We start from the raw sequence: 14,759 nt of genomic DNA, 5'->3' as shown, positions 1-14,759 counted from the left end.
AAATATAACATTAAGGCAGAGAGAACTAGTACATTCCTGGACATTATGATTAAGTTTGGTGTCATGTTTTTCTCTTCTTTCTCTGTAAACAAATAAAGAAAAAAACAAATCCTCAATATTTAGAAACAGATATTTTCCCCTCCGTTAAAAAAACAAACAAAAAATCTGTACACACGACCTTCATTTTACAAAATATCTCCTCCCACACTCGCCGTAATATTTACGTGTCACCACAAGTGAGATAACAAGTTAAGGTAATGTAAAGTAGTAATTAGTCCGCGATCTTTGTTATTGTTTCTGCTGCATGCTCATTACACAAAGCAACAATGGGCATGCCCAAAATGAAGAGAGAACGCCATCGTCTCCCAAATGCCGTCTTACACATCTTCACCGATACAAATTAACCAGACTTTTTAGAAATCTGCCCCTTAGAAGACGTTTTTAAAATATCCTTTTTTGTGACCCAAACTCTGTTTATGGTGGAGGAATGACCAAAACGTAGAGGAAAATATCAGTTTTTAAAATATCTTTATATGTGTAGACAGGGCCTTAATGACTTCCCTTTTCTGCCTGTGGAGCTCAGCACGGAGCTCATTGGTTCCTACTGAGGATGCAAATCTTTAAAAACATTACGACTTTTTTTTTTTTTTATCAAAATATTCTGACTTTAATCTCAAAACCTCATTTTTTTTTACATTAACAGTGGCAATAATATTGAAAAATGTAAAATATAAGAAAAATATAGAATAGCACCATACTGTTTCTAAATGGAAGTTATTATTAGGTATAGGTACGAAAATATTACATATTATTGGAATATTTTGTCATTAGATTGTAGAGCTGCAACAATTAATCAATTAGTTGTCAACTATTAAATTAATCACCAACTATTTTCATAACCGATTAATCGTTTTAAGTAATTTTTTAAGAATTGAAAGTCTAAATGATCTGATTCCAGCTTCTTAAATGTGAATATTTTCTGGTTTCTTTACTCCTCTGTGACAGTAAACTGAATACCTTTGAGTTGAGGCCAAAACAAAACATTTGAGGACGTCATCTTGGGCTTTGGGAAAACATTTTTCACCATTTTCTGACATTTTATAGACTAAGATAGTTGCACCTTTTGTTCAGCAACATAATCTTCACAAAAAACACTTTTATTATTTTTGAAGCGTAAATGCAATCACCAGAAGTAAAAAGCTAACGTTAGGTTATAAACGAACTACACCACCTTTACATGAACGTGAGTGCAAACAACGAGGCTGTAACGACGGACGACTCGGCGTGAGGAAGTTTTGCAGTCTCATTCAGCCACTTGTTAGCAACCGCATTTTTTAAGACACAAATTTTTCGGAATTCACATGTGGGATATTTATTGACAAATTTTATATTGTAGAACAAAACGTTTAAATCTCTTCCGCCTGTGTTAACCACAGATCTTATTTCAGGCATCGGACTAAAGAAGAGAACCGGAAGTGCTAAAATGCTAACTCATTTCTGGCTTTTAGGACTCATTCCTGTAGCACTCTATTTGATTGCAAGTAAATAAGATCACACAGATCCGGAAAAAACAGACCATATCCCGGAGATTTCGGAGGATTTCATCAGCTGGGTGGAGGTGCAGGTAGGTTGATACAAAGCTGAAGAAGCCTGCTGAGCTTCTGAGCTTTCGCCCGCCCACAAAGAAAATATTCATACCAAGCAGGGTGGAGCTGGTTTAAACCATTCCAGACACACACACGCACAGACACTGTGATCATGTCAGGGATGTTTTCGAAATGAGAGAGCCCTCCACTGGGCCGTGCTCGCTCTGACCTCTGAGTTACATCAGCATTCAGACGGGCAGCTGAGGACCAACCCGCCTCAGGCGAGGAGACCGTGTCAGGGGCCAGTGTGTCGCTGTCAGATGTCCTGAAATGGACTGTGAAGCAAAGATTTTCAAAACTTTAACTTTCCATTTCATGTGAAATGTCCTGTGAGGTTCTGATGCTATACCTCCATCTATCTCTGTTTCCTTCTCAATGTGTTACCTGCTTTGAAATATCTACTTTAAAGTTTACTGTCCTTTCAAAAGCCCGACAGCCTGCTTATCTTGGACCACAAGGCAGACTCAGGAGATAACAAACAGCAGCTAGCTGGACTGCTAAAGAAAGAGCCACGCGAGGCTCAGATCACTCAAAAAGCTTCCTTTATCAGAGCTTCCTTTCACCTGCAGTGCCGTACAGAGAGATGTCTGGCTGCAGTGATGTTAAGAAGCTGGGACTCACTGTTTGTTTCCAGAAGCTCAAATTTCTGTATCTCTTAATGTTTTTAAATGTTTGTTTTTTTTACTCCATGACTTCATTAGTCCTGTTTATCCTCCACCGCATGCGCCCTTCCCCCCCCTGCGTTATCGTGAGAAGGCTGAATGAAAATGGATGAGAGGTAATTAAGTCTAAGGAGGTCTGCTCCAACGCACAATGGCTCCTCTCTTCTTTTCTTTTTCATTCTTTGCCTGCGCCTTTTGTCTCTCACTTGTGTCATTACTTTAGCCTTCTCCCCCGGATAATCTCCCGCTGACCCCCATCCCTTGAAATGTGTGGCTAACCCAGGAAAGATACCCCGCTGATTGGGTTGCTTTGCAGCCACAAGCTAATTTACTGCTTGAACATCACCTGAAGTGATTTTCCATCAGATGAGGACATTTAGAAAAGCGCTGTAATTAATGGAACACTGGGGAGCAACAAATACGTGACTGACCTTCACCATGTTCCTCTCCACTGCTTTGGGAAGATCTCCACACACTTTTAAAGGCAACAAACTTAAACTTAAAGGAATAGTTTGACTTTTTGGGAGATATGCTTATTCGCTTCCTTGCTTAGAGTTAGATGAGAAGATTGATACCACTTTCTCTGCAGACAGCAGCTGGTTAGCTTAGCTTAGCATTGCCACATCCGCGAGGGTCACGAGTGGCCGCACAGCCAAAGTGACACCGCCCCATCAGACATGGCCCTTCGTGGTGGTTCCGTGCTGCAGGTTTTCGCCTGTCCGTGCACATCCAACATTTTCTAACTATGCAGAAGGGCAGAGAAAATGGAGAAGTTTGAGGATGGCGGTTTGCCGCGAGGAAAACCTGCACATATAAAAGATCCAAATGTTTCCTTGTCACGATTCCGCGTCAGCTTATGTCCGTGCTACCGTTCTTGCTGAAAGTATAACTGAGGTTTTGTGTCTAGAGGGTAACCCGCAAATTGTGAAATCTGGCAAACACTTGCAAAAACTCTCGCAAGACTCACTGCCCGACGACCTATCCCAACCTTAACTATTCAAGGTCAATGCCTAACCTTACCTATGTCGCAAGACTTTCCCAACTCGTGGGTTAGGCTACCTTCTTGACACAACCCTTCTCGCTAACTACCACGTTATATCTCGTTTGTTTGATCCGTACAAAAAACGCAAGGTTGGCGGTTCCTACGACTACGTTCTACCTACGTTTGCTACTATCTGCATGTCGAAGTGTCCTTGAGCGAGACACCGAACCCCAAGTTGCTCCCTGGGCTCTTTACAGCAGCTCACTGCTCCTACATTGCTCAGGATGGGTTAAATGCAGAGGTCAATGTACCTGTATGTATATGACGAATCTGATAAAGTTTAAGTTTTCATATTAATTACAGACGTGCTAGTAGGTGTTTTTTTTTTTCTTCATCTTTTAACCGTTGGACAGATCCAGGCCAGCTGTTTCCTCTTCTTTCCAATCTTTGTGCTAAGGTTCACTTCAGACAAAGTGCCGGAGATAAGAGGACCCGTGTGTTTTGTTAAACAGCTGCATGGCTCAATACCTGCATGTTGCAACCATCCTGAAAAACCTACTCTCATTTCTTTCTGACAGCTGGCGATTTACGAGCCTGTGAATCAAAACAGCACTTCACCGTTTGGATATCCTGCAGCTTTATCAGGCTTTCATGTTGATAAGATGTGTTTGGGGGTCATTAGCACATACTTATTAACCGCTTAGGGATGCTTTTAAGGCCACTTAGCTTACCTCAGCGATCTCAGGCTTATCTCATTGCTGAAAACCGCAGGAAGATGAAACGCCGCGCGGCTTCATAAGGTAGATGTAATAACAGTCTGGGGTGAGTCACTGCAGGCGGTGTGCTCATAACATTGTTTACGTTCTCTTTGAAACGGGGTTGTTGGGTCTTTTAATCAGCGTGGCTCAAAGGCATTTGCCCTGCAATTTCTGCTGTTATATGGATTTTCACTCGGGTGTGGTTTGAGGTTGGGTGAGGGAAGAGGGAGAAGGGGGAGGGCTCGGCGGTTTAGGAGGGATGATGGGGGTGAACTCACTTCACTTTTAAGTAGCGTAGCTGGAGTGAAGTCTGTTAAACAGTAAACATTATTCTCTCCTGACGTGAATGGGAAGCCAAAACAATCAATTAACTTCAGCCTTCTAATTAAGGAAGGGAATTCACAGGAGAGGTGGCGGATGTAAGTGAGCGCTGCTGTCTTCTTCCATTCCTCGTCAGCTGCCCTTTTCAAACAGACAACAGAGGGAACTAGTATGATAGCACGTCAGTGTTGACCTATATCATTTTGACATAAGATGCACGCTTTTAGAAATCCTTCAGCTAGTATTCAGAGCAAGTAAAAGCACAACAATCGAAGGTAGAAAATCAGCAAAACGTACGAATAATGGCCCCTGAGAGTGCTATATAATACATGATTAGATGGATTTTTTTAGATTGTTAATACTGAGGCATCGATGTGTAAGTAGCATTATCCTGTTTTAGTTCACGGATTGCCAACCTGGGGGTCTCGACCCCCACTACAAAGCTTCACAGGGGGTCACGAGGCATTGTTGATCTTAAGGGGTGAACACAACTTTAAAAATAAATATATACAGTTGGCATATATCTCAGTATTTCATTCATTTATGTGAAGAAAAACTAAATTAATGTTATTTTTAAAGCTTGGTTTATTACTTATGATATAAACTTAAAAATTAGAAAAGTACGCAGTTACAACAACCGAAGAGCTGATAGAACAATGGCCAAGCGTCGGGGAGAAGAAAACACTGAATTTGTCCATTAAGTATTTGATTGTTAATTTTTTTTAAATAGGTCTACATAATACAGACTGAGATTTGTATTAAAAGTTACTAAAAATATCATGAAAAATCATCTCTGATGCAATATTCACTGGAAATAATCTGCTCAAAATTCATCCAAATGAATCATTACACAAACTTCCTGCAGTTATTGTGTTCACTATTTGGGTTAATTGTACAGTTTATCAGTTGTTCTGTATTGTTATTGTTATGCATTGAATATAACATAAAATATATCACCTCAGGGGTCGTCACAAACACCGGTCTCCTGGTTGAAAGTCTTGTGTTTGTTTGACCCATCCGACTCCTCTCCGACTCGCCCTGAACGGACTCTCACGCTATTAATACTACATCACTTGCTCCGACCGTTGAATAACGCCGCGGTTTGGTTTACATTGGAGTTAGTTGAAAGCCTGGTTCGTCACTGACTCATGCTAAAGGACACCTCCGTGCGTTGGTTTCCGATACCGAGGGGCGCTTTTACCAAACGGTGGTATTTTACAATCAAAGCTGAAAACTTTTCTGTTTATTAAATTTATTTTAAAAATTCTAACACAGCACTGTAACTTTTATTCTTGTATTTTATACCCGTCTTATTCTATCTAGCTTGTGTTCATTTCTCTTGGACTGTTTTTAATTGTATTCAAATGTCCTTTTATAATGTGTTTCTTTTGCACTTTTTATGTAAAGCACTCTGAATTGCTTTGTTTGCTCCACAAATAAACTGGCCTTGCCTCCCCTTTATTACCCATCATGCTCAGCAGAGTGACCTTCTCTGATCCCCCTGAAACTACCTGTCAGCTGAAGGTCTGCCCTGCTTTCACTCTGACAGGCACGTCTGTCCAAACAACTCCAGGCTAGGACCTTAATCTGCAAACCAAAACAACATCACTGAGACAACAATTAAAAAAACAACACACAGCTGAAGGAATGGACAGCCTGGTGTTTACCGAGGCTGATGAACGAATGCGTGTTGATGTGAGGTATAGCCTCGCCGCAGCTAATGAATGAGCGCGAGAGGTACGCACAACTCCAATTTCCCAGGCATTTTTATGAGCACTTGAAGTCAGACTGCGGTTTGAAGTTGCATTTCTAGCTCTCTTTCATCAATTAGGAGAGCCTCCTAAACTAAACGCCTGGCTCAAAGATGTAACAGAGGTGAGGCCGGGACAACAGTAGGTGGTGAGGGAGGAGAGGGGGGTGGGGATCAGGAAGCCCACTGAGTTTGTAATTAGCAGAGTAATGCAGGACGTCAGACAGCTGGTTGGGATTTTGACTGTTTTATCCGTTGCCTGCCTTCCCCCCGTGGCAGGTTGTTATCTGTGCCTTACAGAGATTTCATTGGCTTCCCCTGACCCCCTGATGGGGGCTCTGAAGCCACATCTCAGGCCTCCGACAGCAGGGGACCCCTAAACTTTTAGTATTATTCACACAAAAGGATTCCTTGCATGACTCAGGCATGTGGTCCCCATTGGGGTCTCAGCAAGCATGAGCGAAGATGAAAGCCTGCCTCTCTTTCCTGCTCCGAATGGGTTGTGCGCACGCCAACTCTGCTGATGAGTGTCCGCTTTTGTTCTGCACCGGACCACACACACACACACACACACACACACACATACACACGTGTACATAAACACGGCAAACCACACGTGCGCTTCAACACACTTCCAAACGCCCACAGACACACTCAGTTAGACCGCAGCCACTCAGACACCCAGTCCTCAATGCACTGTGAAGACTTTTGAAAAACACCCAAAAGCTCTGCGTCAGAAATGATGAAAAGTGGCTGACATTTCAGAGGAGCTTTATCACGCGGATTTGCTGATGGCTTTACATCAAACTTCGGTTCTCCTCACAGATGTTTTCCGTCTCTATTTGCTTCATATGGGCCGAGTAAAAAGGAGATGGGGCTTGTATTTGCGCTCTGAAAAAAAAGAAAAGAAAAAGGATTTACATGAAAAAGTCGTCTTTTCAAGTCGCTCTTAGATCGTACGACACACTGCAGAAATTCAAAGTGATCCTGAGAGGGTTGAATTTTCCGTTTTCATTAGATTTCCTAATCTCGCTTTTCAACACGAATTCGGAAATATCCTGAAAATACATTACTGGTATTTGAATGAATCACACTGGTGGAGCAGATGTGCTCCACATATGGGATGTGTTAGGGGAAATTACTGGTTAAGCACTGTAAACTACTCTTTGCAAGCAACCTGCAAACCACAACAATGCAAGAAGAGAGCAAACAGACCTGCTATTGCCGCCCTGCAGAGGCAGAACAAACTCCACAGCACTCCATCATGTAGAAGGTATTAGCTAAATTAGCTAAGCAGAGCAGATCCAAACACAAGCCCTCTAGGTTTAGCCACAGTCCACTTTTTATTAGGGCAGTAATTATAATTGGCCTATGCCAGCTACTTCTCAACCCTTAGACCTTGTCATCTTAATCCCGGCTAATCCTCCTTTGTGTTTGCAGAAATTAGTTTGTGAAGTGGGCTCAATCTAGGTCAATCCTTCGGGCACTTTGGAAAGACTGATGGGGTTTGTGTGTGTGTGTTTGAGTCCCCCCTTGACAGATTTGATGGGAGGTTGCATGGAGGGAGGACGGAGCAGGGGTGCAGTGGTGGGCACTGAGTTGGGCAAACACCTATTATCACCATTTTAATTGGAGATTAGCGGGAGGATTTAGCTGCAGAGTCTGCAGGGAGGCAGACGGCAAAGGGTGCTGGCATCACTCTCTGCGGGCATGACTGTGTGTACCCATATAAGCCTGCGAATCTGTCTATGCTCAATGTAGAGGAAGAAAAAAAAAAGGAGAGAATGCTGAGAAGACTTCTTCCTCCATCTCATAACGTAGACAAGATAGAATGAAATGACAATTTCGATTATGGTGCAAAATGAGTTTGCCCTTTGACAAAGTCACAGGCGATATTCGTTCAGAGGATTCCCGAGGCGGTGACGGAAATGGGTCAGATCATGAGCAGAGAAATACGACTGAATAAAAAAAAGTCCAGCAGAGAGAGAGGTAAGAAGCATTTGTGACAATATCTGGGAGCAGAGAGGGAGAGGGCGATACATCGAGCATTTACATGACACTCATGACTTTGACAGACCTGTGACAGAGATTAAAGGAATAATCCGGCACATAACCCACCGTAAAAAAACACAACTTGTCGCTTTACACAAACAAAAGTGATCTAATGTGTTAATTAGTGAGTTTAAGTGGTGAAGGGGGTTGGCAGATTTTGCCTTTGGACAGAGCTATGGATATATAAAGAGAACTGGATACAGCGTTGGAGGCGGGCTCCCGTTCATTCCTATGAAAGATGCTCAGTGGCGCATGAAGCCAAAATAGCTCAACTGCCGAGTGATAAAGTATCTGGATCATGCCACGATCTTCTGCATCCATTGAGCCCATAGAGCTGGTCTCCCAGCTCTCAGTCCACAACACATTCTCACTCCCAACTGTTCAATTACCGCCGCTAGGTCAGTGCCCCTCGGTATCAGAGACCGATGCACGGAGTACCCCTCTTGCGTTACTTTTGGACGGACCAGGGATGGTGTATCAATATATGCTCATTACATGCATAGCGTTCTTTCAAAATAAACTTCCGTTTTCACAGGAAGTTAGGTTTAGACAACACAACCACTTGGTTAGGGTTAGGAAATGGTCGGGGTTGATGTTAACTTCACTGACTAGCGACTCACTTGACAAATGGTGCCTTCAAATCAGGTCCTGTTTACCGTGTTCAAGAGGAGAGTCCTTATGAACGCCCCCCCTCGTCGTACTCACAACCTCGTAAGTTGAGGTTTCTGAAAGCTGCGAGTTCGCGACTTGTGACGTGTTTGTTGACAGAAATGGCGAAGGCCATGGAAATTCATTTTTTAAGTTTTTTTTCTTCATAATTTTATAATATGTCATAATAATATGTATAATATGAAAATGTTGATTTTCCCAACGGCCTCATCTTCTTCCTCTGTCGTTATGCCTTTTCATTTCCTGCATTATGTTACCCACTTGCTAGCTTCCTAAATTGTTAGCCTCTGTGGCTTCTAGACACCGACAGTAACATTAATATTGCTGTTGCTTAGCAGCAGCGCTCTCATGACTTAACCACTTGAACACCAAGCATATTGTAAACACGAGCTCACGAGTTTCATTTGAAGCAAACATGATGACTCACGGGACTAACGACTGACGTGACAAAAAAAGTCAACGTTTAGTTTCACACGGGACACGAACAGCGGTCTCCTGGTTGAAAGTCTTGTGTCTGTTTGACCCATCCATCACCCCTCCCGCTCACCCTTAGCGAACTCTCCCGCTATTAATATGACTTCACTTGCTCCGACCGTCGAATAACGGTGCGGCTGGGTTTGCATTGGAGTTTTTTGAAAGCCTGTGTCGTCACATACTGTTGCTAAAGGGTGCCTCCGTGCGTCGGTTTCCGATGCCGAGGGGCACTGCGGTATTTGACGAGTTGGGAGTGAGACCAAGTTGCGGTCCAGCCTCAGTCTGGGGCTCATTCACATGAACAGCAGCACACAAATAACTATATAAATATGATAAAACTGCACCTGCATTAATTTCTCCAGTTTATATTCCAGGCAATAAACCAAATATTAAGATTAGAGAAACACTGAACAGTCGTTACTGTCTTTCTGAGCTGGAGCACACAGAGGCTGAGTCAGCAGCCTCTGTGCAGGTGCTAATTGATGAGTTTTTTTTTTTTATTTCTGTTATCTCATAAGCACAGCGCCTTCGGCCGTTACCTTGTGACTACTGTCATATGGCTCCAAGGTTATAAGTGGACTCTGTTTAATCTTGCGTGTATAAATTGCTGGAAAGTGCACCGCCATAAAAACGCAGGGATATAACCTTGGCCGGAGTGTGTTGGAGTGTGATAACACACATGGCCTTCAGTGCTAACAGGCTGCCGAGCTGAGGGGGATTTAGCATGATATACTGTAGTTTAACAGGGTTAATGTGCTTGAAAGAATGTCTTTTTATCTTGCTTATTTTGCTCTTTTCCCACAACTGTCTCTTCGCCAGCGCTCTTTCCACCTCCCATGCTTCTCATTTCTCACTGTCCTCCCAACGATCGGTTTCTCAGCTCTGTTACTGTCCTGATGTTTGATATCTTTAAGCCTGTTGAAAGAATGGTAGGAAGGTCATGGAATGAGTGGCCCTTCTGTTCAACAGGAGGCAGACTATAAACACTACTCTAAATTTGTATTATTAAGGTTGGATGAGAAGATTGATACCACTCTCATGTCTGTACGTTAAATGTGAAGCTACACACAGCAGATTATTAGCTTAGCTTAGCATAAAGACTGGAATTGGGGAAAAAGCTAGCCTGGCTCTGTGCTGCAGGGATGACGTATTTTTGTAGGCCAACCAGAAAGTTAGCATCGCACTGGTTCCCTCAACAAAAAGCCAATGGGATTCTTACATTTGATTTTTGATTATTGCAGAAAATAAACTCAAGCTAATGTTAGGCTATAAACGACCTACACCACGGTCACATGACTTCACGTCACCACCACTAAGCTAAAGGCGGACTAGTGATGTTTAATGTAATGAGTCCGCCATGTTGCTCCGCCATGTTTCTACAGTAGCCCAAAACACACAAACCAAACTCTGTTAACTTTTCCTGCTTGGGCCGGAGTCGATAACGTTACTCGTTCCCGTCGCCGCCACCGCTCTCTCTCTCTTGCTTCACCACTCACGTCCCACGTACACACAAACTCTACGCACTGGCTCTGCTCCAGATGGCTCTAGAGAGGGCTATTCGCGTTTTTACATCAACCACTGTAGCTCTCCAACACGCTTGGTGTTAGAGCCTTCAGTTGGTTGCGATCTCATCTCATTGCTAGATAGCGCCAGATCCTACACACGGCTCCTTTAGGACACGTAAAAGCTTAAAAATTCACGATATTTAATGACGTATTTTATGTTGTAGGACAAAACGTTAAAATCTCTTAAGTTTGAGTTAACCACAGACCTTATTTCAGGCATCTAACTAAAAACCTGTTGGCTTGCAGACGAGGGAACCGGATTTGCAAAAATGCAAACTCATTTCCGGGTTTTGGGATTTATTCCTGCAGCTCTCTATTGCTTTAAATAGCCCATGCTACCTATGATGCTGTTATATGACAAAGCCTTCATGGATTCCCTCTGGTAAGAAAGGCCATTGTCTTCACCGACTCACGTGTTAGTTGCAGTGGGAATTAGGGGAATGTAAGTATTTTATTAGGTGTGTGGAAAAATCCCCAGTATAACACCTTACCCTGCAGTTCTCATCTTACCCAGAAGCTTCATACACATTAATCCTCAGCAGTTAGAAACTAGAGCATCTTATATCAAATGGTGAAGGGCTGGGAGGCAGCAGAACTAAAGCACAAGTGAAAATCTCTTTAGCAGTTGCTAAATACGTTAGCCCATTTGCAAATAATCTCACTGACAGTTTGTGGTTTGTTTTACATTTGCATTTTATTTTGCCTCCCTCGTCGCCTTCCTGTGTTGAGCAAAATACATTTTTAGTCTGTCCATCTCATGCTCTGGTGTTTCTCTGTGTCTCTCTCTTTCTGTATTGACATCCCGAGAGACACTGACCCACTTTTCAACTTTCAACTCTTCTTGACTTTTGTGTGAGAGCAGCAGCAGCAGATATCCTCCATCTATCAGATCACATGCAGGGAGCAGATACAACCCCTCTCCTCCCTCATGACTAATCAGCTGGAGCAGTTTTTCTTCCCAAAACGCAGCACACCAGCCTCCCCCACAGACTGCGAACTCTTGACTTTCCCTTACAATAAGCCCACCATCTGGAACTGACCTACCAAAATGTCCTATGTGGGAGAAGAACAAAATTTCACAACTGCATCATCCAACTCTGAAAGACTTTCAGAGGAGCATTTCACTCCTACAACATTGTCAGAGTCACGAGGGAATATGGATTTAAAAAAAAAAAACTATCTCCAGTTCTGCTGCATCAATTTCTATATGTTTACATTCTTACTTTTCAAATCCTGTCGCCTACATTACCCACAATGCAACGCAACCGCAAAGAGTTTCTAATATTTTAAGATGGATATCTTTGAGTGTTCGATTGTTAATCTATTATTTTGACTGATATTGTGATATGATTTTCAATATTAGAGGGAATGATCATTTTTACATCATTATTCTCATTTTCATTGAAAAACAAACTTATAATAGTGTGATTTTTGCGGGGATCTGTTCCAAACACAGATGTTTTCTTAAGTCTGTAGAATATAGGGATGCACAATTAATACAACTTTTATCAAAGATGCATTACAGCCTTCTGCATATTTTTTTTGGTCTGGACCGCAGAGGGCCAGCCCTACAAACGCAAACCTCTGTCACTGAGTGAGTGGTGAAGTTACTGTGGTGGCAGTTTCTGTTAAAACAAGACACAAACCAACGTAACAACTTGTCTTTCAGTGAATTTAATAAAAAGGCATACATTAATAACTAAAACATCTGCAGATGGACTGCAGATGGACTCACGAGCACAGCCACCTGTTGTGGACTGTGGCAAGTGAGCCCCGAATACAAAGAGTAGTCAGTATTTATACATTTAAAGCATAACATGAAGATAAGTGCAAAGAAGAAAGGAAGAGAAGGATAGAAAGTGTATCAATGCGTCAGCACACAGCAGACAACAGAGCATCACAAGACATAACAAGTATTTCAGCAATCTGTTGTTTGCAGTTACAGAGAACTAAAATGTCAGGTCACTGTCCTATGGTGACGAAGTTGAACATGTGAGGCCCTGAGATTATCTAAAGGTACAGTGTTAAACTGCAGATATGAAAATTGCCATTACATTACACGATTGGTCGGCCGAAATGGAGTTTCCTCATTGGCCGTTGCTCTTTCAAAATGAAAAGTTGGGGAACAGTCCTTTATGCAAATGAACCCGTCCAGCGCGATGCGTCCGGCTCAAGAAACTTGGACCAAGCTACTAAGTAGGTCTAGTGATCTAGTGAAACTAGGTGATGTAGTTATAAAATGAAACGAGATGCAGCAGTGGCATCACCTTTTTCTTGCTTAAAATGTTTTCAGAAGTAGATTTTAGTCGATTGTTTAGATGGAATAACAGAACGTTTATGAGCAGGCAATATTATATTATGTTATATAAAAATTCCTTCCAATATCGCAAATCATATTGTAATTGCTATATCAGTCAAAATAATTGCAATTAGATAATTTTTCAAAAATGGTTCAGCCTTAGTAGAATATGATGTGTTCAAATACAATATTTAGTTTAAAATTGTATTTTGTCTCACTTTTCATTTAACAAATATTGCACCTCCTGCGATATGAAAATTGCAGAAGGCCACATTGCGATTTTGATAAAATTTATGCAGCTCTGAAACCATTCATTGAAAATAAAAATATCTTTTAAAAATCAAACAAAGAAGATTTTCCAGAGCTTTAAACATCTCAGTCTTCAGCAGCGGATGGAGTTTGCTCAGTCAGCAAAATGGAGACTTGTTTCCATGACAACTGAGCTTGCTCCACGTTCTGCTGAAGGCCATGAGATGCGATCGAAAGCTTGAAAAAAGTAGACCTTGAGTTATGATTTTTTGTTTGTGTGTGTGTCAAACTACTATTTCCATGGACAAGAATGAACTTTCATGCTCAAGGATTAATTGAAAAATAACCGAAAGATGAATGAATCTATTAAAATAATCATTAGTTGAAACCTAAAATACATTATATCATTATCATAATACCTCTGTAGCAGTGTTTGTGATTAGTCAGCAGTTTTTTTTCTTCTCCTTGTGTATTTATATATCCACAAAAGTTTATCTTTTTTCCACAGAGCTTTAATAATCTTTTATAACATTAGATAGTTTTCCTGCTCTCCTCTCCTCTCCATTAGCCAGCTCTAAGTAATGCTGACCTGCTGACAGAGTCACCACTTTGGCTCCGGTTCAGTTCAAATGAGCCCACTTTGGCCCTCGATTCCAGCACGGATGGCTCTGGCCTGGCTCTGGTCCATTTGTGATGGAGCAGGTTCACCACCTCGGAGAGTACTCAAGGTCACCGTTCAATACTCTCATTCCTGTTTCCTGAGGCGGGTCGTGTACTGTGTGTGTTTTTTTTTTTCTTCCTCTCTCTCTCTATCTGACCATACAGAGAATTAAACTTTATTTTTCGGTGGCATTGAACGTCCCGGAGCTAAAGCCTGAAGGCTGACATTCCTGTGGGTTTTTATCTTCAGGTTGTGAAGCCAGTTTGATATGGTATGGCTGTGAATGTGAGCATCTGTTATCCCAGAATGCCCCTGGGGCTCTCAGTCGCTCTGTGGGAAATGACACTGGAATGTTAATTGACCTAGAAATCACTAGGTGTTTTTTTCTGTTCAGCTCCAGAGACCTAGAGAGATATACAGACATAAATACAGAATATACTGTTCCAATACATTTGACTACATAGCTTTATTTAAGCAAATCAAAACTCTGCTCTTTATTACATAGAATATCTACTAAAACATCTTCTTTATATGCCAATTTAACAGTTTTTTGCCTATACAGAGAATAGAGAAATAATGTAAACACCACGAATATATATATTAGGGCTGTCAATTGATTAATCACAAATTTAAATGACAAATGACAAAACAAAATGTACCCTAAAGGGAGA

The sequence above is a fragment of the Sebastes fasciatus genome, chromosome 19 (genome assembly GCF_043250625.1).
Source record: "Sebastes fasciatus isolate fSebFas1 chromosome 19, fSebFas1.pri, whole genome shotgun sequence".
Taxonomy (NCBI): domain Eukaryota; kingdom Metazoa; phylum Chordata; class Actinopteri; order Perciformes; family Sebastidae; genus Sebastes; species Sebastes fasciatus.
The sequence above is the reverse complement of the archived record's forward strand: the minus strand, read 5'-3'. Positions refer to the sequence as shown.